Here is a 12,781-nt window from a genome sequence, read left to right as displayed (position 1 = left end):
CCCCAGCTCCCTCAGCCTCTCCTCACAGGGCTGTGTTCCAAACCCCTCACCAATTTTGTTGCTGGGACACTCTGGCTGAATGTTTTGGAATATTAACAAAAACAATCAGATATTCTACAAGGAATTTCATTGGTAGATTGGTAGAATGCAGCTTCAAGTTTTGAGTTCAGTTGGAACTTTCCTCAGTTTGCTCCTTTCCTTCTCCCTTTCTAGCTCGTCTGCTTCTGGGCTCCCTGCCAGAGTGACCCTGAACAGATAAGCATGAGGCCTACTAATACTCTGCTTTATTAATGACTGCTCTTTTTCTCTCTTTCTAACTCTCTTTGAGGAAAAGGGGGAGAGAAGAGGGTGCAGGGGGGGAACCCTCCTCCGGAGGAGGGAATTTCGTTCCTGTATTCTTGGTTGTGTTTTTACTTTGCTGTATATTTCTGCCCATAAATTGTAAATACTGTATATTTTGTGTACATATCTTGCATTTTCCACATTGCTTGTAAAATAGAGGCTAGCTGTGGTTTTTCTTCCTTTTTGTGGGGGAGAGATAGCTTAGACCTTCTCTCCAAACCACCACAGAGGACTCCATGAAACCAAAATCTCTAGGTAAAAACTGCACTGAAAGGTTGATGGCATGTGACTTACAGCCAGTGTTCCTGACAGAAAGCGTTTTCTCCACCCTAGAGGTCATTCTTTGCCAAGGATTAGTCTGCCAGAAGTAGCAATTCCAGTACAGTGGTAACACACCTGAACAGCTTGGAATTTGTCAATAGATAGAACTAACAGCAATACAGCTGCTCCTGGGGGTCCTTACACTTCCCCTTTATGAAATCCTCATGTAAGGTGCTTATTACATTTCTAAGAGCATTTTGTTTTACATCACAATGATTTCACCTGCACTTTTCTTGGATGAAAAAAAAGCAAGAAGACAGTACAAAACAAAAATGTTCTCTGTATATCCATATATATCCTTCAAATGCAGGCTTGAGGCTGCTTGCGGTGTGGTGACAGGCACACTGTGGTTCTACTGACATGGTAATACTATGGGCAGACAAGTTCTCTGCCCATGCTTGAAGCCTACTAGTTGCAAACAGCTCTGAACTGGAAGCTGTGCAATCCTTTTAAGCTTCCCTGAGCTAATCAATCACTCAGAGGAACAGGGTATTGATCCCCTCCTGCAGGGTCATAAGCAACCACATGTGTTTTCCTGGTTGATATGGAAAGTCTTATAGGAGGCAATACTTGGTTCCAAACACTGCCAACATCTGAAGTGATTTATGTTTCACATTATAGCCAAGCCTTGTGGCTTACATGTACCATACAGATCCCCCAAAGAGGAAGCAAAATGTAGAACTCAAGAGTCTGAATACTCTTAGCAGTGAAATTGTACAACCACAGAGCACCAGGGGTTGGAAGGGACCTCCAGGGATTATGGAGTCCAACTGCCTGCAAAGCAAGGCTGCTGAGCGCCAGTCTCACGGGAACACATTCAGACAGGTGTTTAAGAGCTCCAGAGAAGGAGATCTGATCAGAGGAGAGAGAGGCAGAGGGATGCTGTGCAGAGCTGCAAAGGTTACACACTTTAGAAAAACATAACCACTTTAGGCTGACAGAATTAACCCCTGTAACTTGGTACATGAGTTTTTTATCAGTTTATCAGTACAAGAGGTTATAGGCTTGCATGGATTCAGCTTAACCATATTGTATTTCTCTGCACATACTCCCTGTTGATCTATAATTTCGTCTGTGCACCTTACCCCCTAATCCTCATTTCTTTCCATGTTGCTCAGGAAAGTCCATACCTAATACTTTTGTTTCTCAGTTTCATAAGATACATGAATGTTGGGAATCTCTCACTCTCTGTCGGTGTAGTCACACTTAAGGATGGTGACAGAGGGGATTACTTCCTTATTTATGTGTATAAAGGGACCCTAGAACAAAATACAGAGTATTAACTGAAGAGAAGATCAGTTTCCTTATACTGTTACACATGTCCCTGTCAGCATTACTTTAGCAAAAATCTTGTTGCAGATTCATTCAGTCAGAGTCTGAAAGTGCTAGAAGAATGCTTTTGAAAGGCACACAGAGACTGAGAAAACTAATTACAGCTCTGTTCCTGCCCTGCCTGGGAAAATCCTGCATTCCAAACCTGAGGAATGTTATAAGCAGTAAAGAGTTTTGCTTTCTGTAGACTTAGGGTTTCAAAAGATACTGTCACTCTTGCAACAAAGCTGCAGGTTCCCATTCTGCTGTCAAACCTACAAAGTATCCAATTACACAAACATGTAGTTGAACAAGTGCTTATTGGTTATCTGGAAGAGGGGATCGAGTCCCCCATTAGTAAATTTGCAGATGACACCAAGTTGGGAGCAGATGTTGATCTGTTAGAGGACAGAAGGGCTCTCCAGTGGGACCTTGACAGGCTGGACAGATGGGCAGAGTCCAACATGATGGCATTTAATAAGTCCAAATGCCAGGTGCTGCACTTTGATCACAACGCCATGCAGTGCTACAGGCTGGGGACAGAGTGGTTGGAGAGCAGCCAGGTGGAAGGGGACCTGGGGGTAGTGGTTGATAGTAGGTTGAACATGAGACAGCAGTGTGCTCAGGTGGCTAAGAATGCCAATGGCCTCCTGGACTGTATCAGGAATGGTGTGCCCAGCAGGAGCAGGGAATTCATTGCACCCCTGTACTCAGCACTGGTTAGGCCACACCTTGAATACTGAGTCCAGTTCTGGGCCCCTCAGTTCTTAAAGGACATCGAGACATTTGAATGTGTCCAGAGAAGGGCACAAGGCTGGGGAGAGGCCTTGAGCACAGCCCTATGAGGAGAGGCTGAGGGAGCTGGGGTTGTTTAGCCTGGAGAAGAGGAGGCTCAGGGGAGACCTTATTGCCCTCTACAACTAACTCAAAGGAAGTTGTAGCCAGGAAGGGGTTGGTCTCTTCTCCCAGGCAACCATCACCAGAACAAGAGGACACAGTCTCAAGCTGGTCCAGGGGAGGTTTAGACTTGAAGGGAGAAAGTTCTTCACTGAGAGAGTTGTTAACCATTGGAATGTGCTGCCCAGGGAGGCAGTGGAGTCTCTGTCCCTGGAGGTGCTCAGAAAGGGATTGGACGTGGCAGTTGGTGCCATGGTTTAGTTGTCAGGAGGTGTTAGGTATTAGGTAATAGGTTGGACTTGATGATCTCTGAGGCCTTCTCCAACCTTGTTGATTCTATGATTTCCCTGCACCCTGCTTCCTCCCCTCCCCTCAGTAAACAGCAATAATGAAAGCCTTCCAGGATTGATTAAGCTTTGAAAAAAACCCTCAATGATTGTGGCTGGAATTAACTTCTAGAGTCACCTGATCCAACTCTTTTCCTCTGTCAGGGCCACTTAGAGCTTGTTGCCCAGAAACCTGTCCAAATGGCTGTTGAATGTCTCCAACGTGGGAGACTTTACAGCCTCTCCAGGCAACCTGTGGCAGTGCTCAGTCCCCCTCACAATGCAATAAAGCCTTTCTTCATCCTCAGAGGGAACAGTCTCCATTTTAGTTTGTGACCACTGCCTCTGGTCCTGTTGCTGGGCACCACAATCTTCTTTACACCCCCCCCTTCAGGTATTTATATCCATTGATAAGACCTCCCTGAGCCTATTGTCTTGAGACTGAACAGTCCCAGCTCCCTCAGCCTCGGCTCACATGAGAGCTGCTCCAGTTGCACTCATTATTCAGCAGCTCTTTGCTGAGCTCCCTCTGGCAGCTCCATCCCTCTCTTGTAAGGGGAAGCTCAGAAATGGGCACAGTACTCCAGATGTGGCCTCACCAGTGCCGAGTAGAGGGGAAGGATCAACCTCCTTCCTGGAGCACTGCCAGGACTCCTACCAACAGAGCCACAAAGAACTTCCCAGCCAGCTGGCTCACAGTGTACCAAAGAATCAGAGAATGGTAGGGGTTGGAAGAGACCTCTGAAGATCATCTAATCCAATCTCCCTGCTAGAGCAGGATCACTCAGAATAAATCACACAAGAACACTTCCAGGCAGGTTTGGAATGCCTTCCAGAGATGGAGACTCCACAACCTCTCTAGAGAGCCTGTTTCAGTGCTCTGCCACCCTCAAAGGGGAGAATTTTTCCCTTGTGTTTATGTGGAAGCTCCTGTGTTCCAGTTTGAATCCATTGGCCCTTGTCCTGTCGAGGGACAGGGCTGCTAGAGCCTGGAGCCCAGAACCATGTCTGGATAACAGCACAGCTCTATGGCCTATCAGCCACTCCTCCCAGTTTTACACCAACAGGAAGCTTGCCAAGGTTGTGCTCTGCCCAATCACAACTTTAGTTTTAGCTATATATAAATTTATTTATTCTTTGAAAAAATTAAATCAAGAAAATAATGGAAGAGACATTTGGCATGGGAGAAATTAACTAACTCAACAGAACTTCTCATTTGATTTCCAGTAAGAACAGGAGCAGGATTCATTTACTAAAACAGAGTTTTCCAGTGCCAGCTGAGATCTCCCTAGGCTGTTCTGTCTTCTCTTCAGCATTCAGTGGAGGAGATACAGTTCTCTTACAGGTCCAGTACACACATGGATGGTCTTGGACAAGTCAAAAGATAGTAGATGCACACAGGCAGGCACTTACAGAAGCCTCTAAATGCTCCATAACTGTTTCATATCAGCTAGCAAGGGTGAATTACATGCATTACAGTGTGTGTACTTCCATTAGTCCTTAATTTCTTCTGGCTAAGATTGCCCTAGGCTGGTGTCTGGTCTCTAGCTTGCAGTTGAGGGGACACAGGTCTCTTAGAGGTCCAGTACACACATGGACAATCTTTGGCAAGTCAAATGGCATTAGATGCACATGGGCAGGCACTTACAGAGGTCTTCAAGTGTTTTGTAAATGTTTGATACCAGCCTGCAAGCGTGCATTACGTGCATTACAGTGTGTGTGATTCCAGTCTCACAGTATCACCAAGGTTGGAAGAGACCTCGAGGATCATCAAGTCCAACCTGTCACCACAGACCTCATGACTAGACCATGGCACCAAGTGCCACATCCAATCCCCTCTTAAACACCTCCAGGGATGGGGACTCCACCACCTCCCTGGGCAGCACATTCCAATGACCAATGACTCTCTCAGTGAAGAACTTTCTCCTCATCTTGAGTCTAAACCTCCCCTGGTGTAGCTTGAGACTGTGTCCTCTTGTTCTGGTGCTGGTTACTCGAGAGAAGAGACCAACCTCTTCCTGGCTACAACCACCTTTCAGGTAGTTGTAGAGGGCAATGAGGTCTCCCCTGAGCCTCCTCTTCTCCAGGCTAATCAACCCCAGCTCCCTCAGCCTCTCCTCACAGGGCTGTGCTCAAGGCCTCTCCCCAGCCTTGTTGCCCTTCTCTGGACACCTTCAAGTGTCTCAATGTCCTTCTTAAACTGTGGGGCTCAGAACTGGACACAGTTCCACTACTCACCATTACTAGGGCAGAAGGTAAGTCTATGCTCAATGTCAACAAACAGAAGGTAAATCTTGATTGTTGGACACAAGTGAAGGGGTAGTCATCAGAGTGTAGCACTGCACTTCCACTAGTGGTCTTTATCCATGGTATTTTTATTGGCAACAGCCAGTACAAGAGCACCCATCTAATCCTTCCATGAGAAATGGCCAGCTTCAGAGGCTTCAAAAGCAGATACATATAAGCTATGATGAAAAACCCAAACCCAAACCTGTGCAATAAACTCCCTACCAAGAAAAATGCCTTTTCCTTCTTCTTTGGGGATCGCTTTAGTCCCAAGCACTTGTGCTGGGGATTTCTTTCTCCCCAGCTGCAGCTCAAGGGTAACTTTCACTGAAGCTACACATTTCTCATCAGAATGAGATGGCTTATCATATGAATTACTTCAGTTGCAGCTGTAGGAAAATATAACTGATCTGATCAGCTTGACAGCTCTCGCTTTTAGCCATCTTGGCATTTCTTCTTCACTGAAATATCTGCACTTTGATCACATCAACAGCTCCTAGGAAACAAAATTTTTCCTTTCTGATACCTGCAAAGCCTTGGAGTGCAACATAAATTACATTTATTGTGCATTACCCACAGAGCCATCTTTCTTTATTTCACAATGCAGGTATCACACCTTTCCTGGCTAAAGATGTATTAGCTTATTTTTCCTTTTAAAAGTGACATTGTTACAACAACTTAAAAGCTAGTCATTTTTGAAGCCTCCAGCAGAGAGGGTGGGTTCAAGTTTAGGGTGTTTCAAGGGAAGATGCACCAGCAAGATCAGCCACTTCTTGGAGGGCTACATTCACTCTGCATCCAGTTCAACTCCCTCTGCAGTCAGCAGGGACATCCTCAACTAGATCAAGTTGCCCAGAGCCCTGTCCAGCCTCAGCTTGAATATCTCCAGGGATGGAGCTCCAACCATCTCCCCAGGCAACCTGTTCCAGCGTTCTACCACCCTCATGGTGCAGAACTTGTTCCTGACATCCAATCTAAATCTACTCTTCTCTAGTTTGAAGCCACTGCCCCTTGTCCTGTCACTACAAGCCTTTGGAAGCAACCTCTCTCCATCCTTCCTGTAGGCTCCCTTCAGGCACCGGAGATGGTGCTTCTCCCTTTTCTACCCTTTATTCTATTGCTAGAACAAGCTTTGCAAGTAACAGGATAGCAAAAACCGTCAGGTTTTGTGTTATTACTGCAGCTTAGCTTGGGTATTCACCTTGGGTATTGCACCTGTGTTAAGCCACCACAGGTGAGCAGCAGCTCTGCAAGGCTACACCTGTCTTGTACATACATTTACTGCACATTAAAAGAATTACATGTAGCTCTTTCTGTTTCTTAAGCTGTCTACACTTTCTACACGTCTGAAATTATTCAGTGCTCCCAGAGAGATATTACCTTGTGAGAATGCTCCAAAGGGCTACAGGACCTTAAGCTTAGCTTGCTCCTGCAAACCACTGCAAAGTGGTTTACTGAACAGCACACCTGAAAGTGTCCCCCCTGATCCTTAGAGAGCTCCTTTGCTCATTTTCAAAGGAAAACAAACCACAAACTTCTATGGAGATGGAAGCTGGGGGAAGAACAGATGACTACAGAGTGAAGACACCATCAGGTCAGAGGAGGAGTGATGTCTGTAATAGAATGTAAGCAAATCCTTAAATAGCCAAATGTGTGCCAGTGATTAAAATAAATGCACAAGTAAGTGCACACCATGATGATTTAATTACAGGATGAATTTCGTAGTCAGTGTGAGGTGGGTTAACCCTGCTTGGCAGCTAAGCACCACATAGCTGCTTGCTCACTCCCCCACCCAGTGGGATGGGTGACAGAAACAGAAGGTCAAAGAGAGAAAATTCAGGAGTTGAGATAAATGCCTCTTAATAAATAAGAAAAAAACCACCCCAAACAAAGAGGCCAACCCACAGGTGATGGTAGAGCAGTCACTCACTACTCTCAGTGATGCCCAGCTGGTCTCCAAGCAATTTTTGGATAAGCTCCCACCTCAGTTTTATTGCTGAGCATGCTGTTGTGTGGAACACAGAATGTCCCTTTGGCCAGTTTGGGTCTGCTGCTCCAGCTCTGTCCCCTGCCAGACTTTTGCCTACTTCAGCCTCCTTGCTTGCATGCACAATGAGAAACAGAAGTGGCCTTGACACTAAGGGCTGTTCAGCTTACCCTAAGATTTATCTGCCTTAAAAAGTAAAGGTTCAGTGTACAGAATCATAGCATGGTAGGGCTTGGAAGACACCTCTGGAGATCACCTAGTCCAACCTCCCTTGTTGAGCAGGTTGCCACAGGAATGTATGCAAGTGGGTTCTCAAAGTCTCCAGAGAAGAGCTCCACAGCCTCTCTGTGCACCCTGATCCAATGCTCTGTCACCCTCAAAGTAAAGAGGCTTCTCCTTAGGTTTGAGTGTGTTCCAGTCTGTGCCCACCAATGAAAAGATCACAGCCCCATCCCCCTGATCTTCATTTATTAGACATCAATATTGGTAAGTATTGGTTATCAGTCTTCCATTTTCCAGGCTAAAGAGCCCTAAAATCCCTCAGCCTCTCCTCGCGATAGAGATGCTCTGTTCCCCTAATCAATCTTGTGGCCCCCTGTTGTACTCCAGTAGTCCCCCATCTCTCTTGATCTTGCCCAGAACTGGACACAATATTCCAGATGAGGCCTAAGTGGGACAGAGCAGAGGGGCAGAAGAACTTCCCTTGACCTGCTGGTCACCCTCTTCTTAATGAATCCCTGAATGCCCAGTGGTCTTCTTGGCCAAAGGGCACATTATTGGCTCACGGTGAGCTTGTTCACCAGCACTCCAAGGTACATCAAACTGCTCCTCTCCTGTGTGTTCACAGCTAGAGATCTGTGTAATACTAATTAAAGTTTTAATTTAGCTACTAAATCTTTAAAGCTCCAAGGCTTTGAGGTCGGCTGATCTTTAGAAGCCTTCCATCTGGGTCCACAGGAAGATTCACACTCTTTTAGTTAGCACAATGCCAATCATTTGGGAACTTGTGACAGTTTTGCTCTCTGGACATTCATTTCCTGCTTCACAGAAAAGAGAAGCCTGCAACGTGCAAGCAATGCCAAGTTCTGCCTGTTAGTATAAGCCATGCTGTCACCTCTCATCTTGCAAAAGTGTTCTGGTGCAAGAAATGAACACAAGATGTGCACAATGCATCTAAGAGTTAGTGGTCAGAAAGGGCATCCTGCTGGCATGACTGTGCTGTTGGTCCCTTTGTTATGCATTCCTTGTGTGGGTAGCACACCTAGCTGGTGCTCACAAATCTAAACCTGCATGCCACTGTTATCCTGTTAACACAGAAGTAAAGCCAGCCTGAGGTCTTAGTATTTTCAGTCCAATGTAATTCTGTTTTTAAATGGAGCCATAGCCTGCCCAATCTGAACAAAAGCCTTCCCTTTCAGTGTTATTTCTCCCTGTTCTCAGAGCATTCTGCCTGCTTCAACTCCTTCCTAATCAAGGAGCACAAGCTGCCAGACTTCATCCTCATTCTGAAACATGACCTCAGTATCTGACCAAACCTCTGCTCCACTGACACAGTTGCTGCTTCTCTCTTTTTCTGACAGAAGGAAGACAGCACTCTGAGAACAGCTGCTCTGGGAACTTTTGCTTACTCATCCCTATGAGGAGAGACTGAGGGAACTGGGGTTGCTTAGCCTGGAGAAGAGGAGACTCAGGGGAGACCTCATTGCTCTCTACAACTACCTGAAAGGTGGTTGTAGCCAGGAGGGGGTTGGTCTCTTCTCCCAGGCAACCAGCACCAGAACAAGAGGACACAGTCTCAAGCTGTGCCAGGGGAAGTTTAAGCTGGAGGTGAGGAGAAAGTTCTTCACTGAGAGAGTCGTTCGTCATTGGGATGTGCTGCCCAGGGAGGGATGGGCTGCCTGGGGAGGTGGTGGAGTCACCATCCCTGGAGGTGTTCAAGAGGGGATTGGATGTGGCACTTGGTGCCATGGTCTAGTCATGAGGTCTGTGGTGACAGGTTGGACTTGATGAACTTTGAGGCCTCTTCCAACCTTGGTGATTCTGTGATCATCAAGTCCAACCTATCACCCAACACCATCTAATCAACTCAACCACGACCCCAAGTGCATTTGCTGTCATTCAACCTCTTAAACTCCATTTGAAGGCTCAAGCCACCACACCAGTGAAAGTTATGCCCCAAGTTGTTAAGTGCAGCTTTCAACGATGCAGGCAGAAGGCTGTAAATCTGCAGACCTCAAAATGAGCCTTGCCACTAGAGCTTCATTTCAGCTCAGTTTTAAAATGCTGTTGATAGCATTCCAGAGGGAGTACCTTTGTCTTTCTGGCCTGTCATTCTCACTGCAAAAAGCCAGTAATTTTCCTTTTTGGAAGCTGGCCTGTCTTAGACAGAAAACAAAAAGTTACATTCATGCTGGCTGAAAAGTACTGAATTTCCCAGACTCTTATATTTAAAGAGGGTCTACAACATATGTAGTTATTGCTTTGTACTTTTGTAACCAGCAATTCAGAAAAGGATCAAGAGAAATTAAAAGCAGAATAGAATAGAATAGACCAGACCAGACCAGGTTGGAAGAGACCTTCAAGATCATCGTGTCCAACCCATCAACCAATCCAACACCACTTAATCTACTATCCCATGGCACCAAGCACCCCATCAAGTCTCCTCCTGAACACCTCCAGTGATGGTGACTCCACCACCTCCCCAGGCAGCCCATTCCAATGGGCAATCACTATCTCTGTGTAGAACTTCTTCCTAACCTCCAGCCTAAACCTCCCCTGGTGCAGCTCGAGACTGTGTCCTCTTGTTCTGGTGCTGGTTGCCTGGGAGAAGAGACCAACCTCTGCCTATCTACAACCTCCCTTCAGGTAGATGTAGAGAGCAATAAGGTCTCCCCTGAGTCTCCTCTTCTCCAGGCTAAGCAGCCCCAGCTCTCTCAGCCTCTCCTCACAGGACTTATGTTCCAAGCCCCTCACCAACTTTGTTGCCCTTCTCTGGACACATTCCAGCAAGTCAACCTCCTTCCTAAACTGAGGGGCCCAGAACTGGACACAGGACTCAAGGTGTGGCCTAACCAGTGCAGTGTACAGGGGCAGAATGACCTCCCTGCTCCTGCTGGCCACACTGTTCTGATGCAGGCCAGGATGCCACTGAAACCTCGTGCCCACACCACTTTCATCCTGTAAAATGCTTGTGAATTAGGAAGGAACCTAACCCACTCCCACAGATACCAGTAGTAAAATCATCTGAGGAGCAGGATTAAGAGGGCATGAAAGGTTTGTGATGATTTCTAATAAGGCTTGTACTCTAGATGCTAGTAATGGATGTTAGGTAATAAAATACTAGTGGCCAAAGAGCAGCAAGAAGATAAAGCAGAGATAATAACAGATAACAGAAATATGCAAGTAGAAAAAGCAATAAAAATAAAACCATTGTAGTTCAGAGGCAGTAATTCTAAGAGAGAAAAACATAAATCCTAATTGTGGTTTTACATCTGGGTTAAAAGGAGTAAGTGCATACAGGGGCAGGCTGCTACTGCTTGTACACAGAGTGTAAGTGCAGGGTCCCATTCAGCTGGGATGGGTAATTATATAGTCTGGAGGCATGGAATCTCAAGAAGTTTCTAGCAGAAGTCCCCTACAAAGTGTGGTAAAGGTAGGAAAACCTAACAAAAAATCAACAGAAGAGACAAGAAGCTGCTAAAGGTTTGTGATTTTGATCACTGAGGTACGTTCACTGAATAATTGGCTTCACTCATGCACCAGGGAAATGGCTCCCTGAAGTGACTTTAACCTGGCAAGCAACAAGGAAGCCTGTGCCTGTACAAAGAGGGTAACTATGCAAGCTGAGATGCAGTGCCATACAGCCATGGAAGGACTCTACAGAAAAACAGTGATTTAAGAGCAGGCAGAGCCTAGTCTAGTTTACTCAATATTGCTGGTAAAATTACTATGTCCCTTCTAGCTAAATAATGAACTAGCATTAACCTTGGACACCTACAAACAAGCAATGGGACTAGGGGCAACAAAATGCACTTGAACTAATTGAGGAGGATCTAGCATGGAATGTATAGGCCTCACACAGAGTGTAGCACCAGCTCCTACTGGAGCATGATGATATTTTAAGGCAGGGAGGCAAGGAGAGCCCATGGTCATTTTGACACCTGGTGTTGTTTCAGGCCACTTCCTCTCGTTCAAATCTTCTGGGACTAAGAAGTTTTTTAATGGTTCTTTTAAATATTCATTCCTAATCACAGAAACCCTTACCCTCCTAAAAAACACCAACTCCTGAAGCACAAACACAACTGATCATTGCAGCATACAACCAATTCTCAGCCTAACAACTGACAGCTTTCTGCACAAATCCTTTCTGTGTGCTAGTAGCAAACATTTAGGGTAGATCTACTAAGCATCAGGAAAAAAATGTCTCTGGAACCATTTCCTTGTCCTTTAGGTTCAGGAAGGTATTTGTCTACCAAGATGTCACCACACATATTTTATACCTATCTATCAATCATAGAATCAACAAGGTTGGAAAAGACCTCAGAGATCATCAAGTCCAAACTATTACCTATTACCTAACACCTCATGACAACTAAACCATGGCTTCAAATGCCATGTTCAATCCCTTTCTGAGCACCTCCAGGGACAGAGACTCCACCACCTCCCTGGGCAGCACATTCTAAAGGCCAATTACTGCTCCTGTGAAGAACTTTCTCCTCACCTCCAGCCTAAACCTCCCCTGGCGCAGCTTGAGACTGTGTCCTCTTGTTCTGGTGCTGGTTGCCTGGGAGAAGAGACCAACCCCCACCTGGCTACAACCTCCTTTGAGATAGCTGTAGAGAGCAATAAGGTCTCCCCTGAGCCTATATATATCTATAAAACAACAACTTACACTGTACCTAACACGTATACATCTCAAGAGTAGTAGCAGTTCCACGTTCAATCCTTCACATGCTTACATGGTCTTGTGTGCACACAAAACCAGACAATTGGAACCTGAGTGGCTCTGCTTCCAGCAGATGGTTATTTAGCAAACTGCTGGTGTAGAGCTTGCTTGCCCCCCCCCCCCCCCCCCTCCTTTTTTCCCCTCTAGAATGACCTGCCAAGCTAGCACATAAAAACAATAACTTTGTCTCTTTGACATTTTCAGCCTGCTTTACCATGTCAGTATCCCACCACCTATTCATTCTCAAGCTGATTTTTCCCATTGCATGGCAAATTCCACTTTCCAGGTCTTAAATACAAAGAGGCTTTATTTATTTATTACCCAACAACCTGTTTGGCCTTGCTTGTTTTGTAGGAAGCTGGTATT

General features: G+C 45.8%; 1 protein-coding gene across 6 annotated transcripts in view; it reads right to left on the bottom strand.

Moving 5' to 3' along the window:
• Positions 1–12,781, bottom strand: part of SHISAL1 (shisa like 1) — a 104,735-nt gene that overhangs the window by 38,494 nt on the left and 53,460 nt on the right. The gene's annotated exons all lie outside the window — the stretch shown is intronic.

Source organism: Melanerpes formicivorus, unplaced genomic scaffold (assembly GCF_026170545.1).
Source record: "Melanerpes formicivorus ecotype bairdi unplaced genomic scaffold, bMelFor1.0.p_v2 SCAF_3, whole genome shotgun sequence".
NCBI classification, from domain to species: Eukaryota; Metazoa; Chordata; class Aves; order Piciformes; family Picidae; genus Melanerpes; species Melanerpes formicivorus.
The sequence above is the reverse complement of the archived record's forward strand: the minus strand, read 5'-3'. Positions and strand labels throughout refer to the sequence as shown.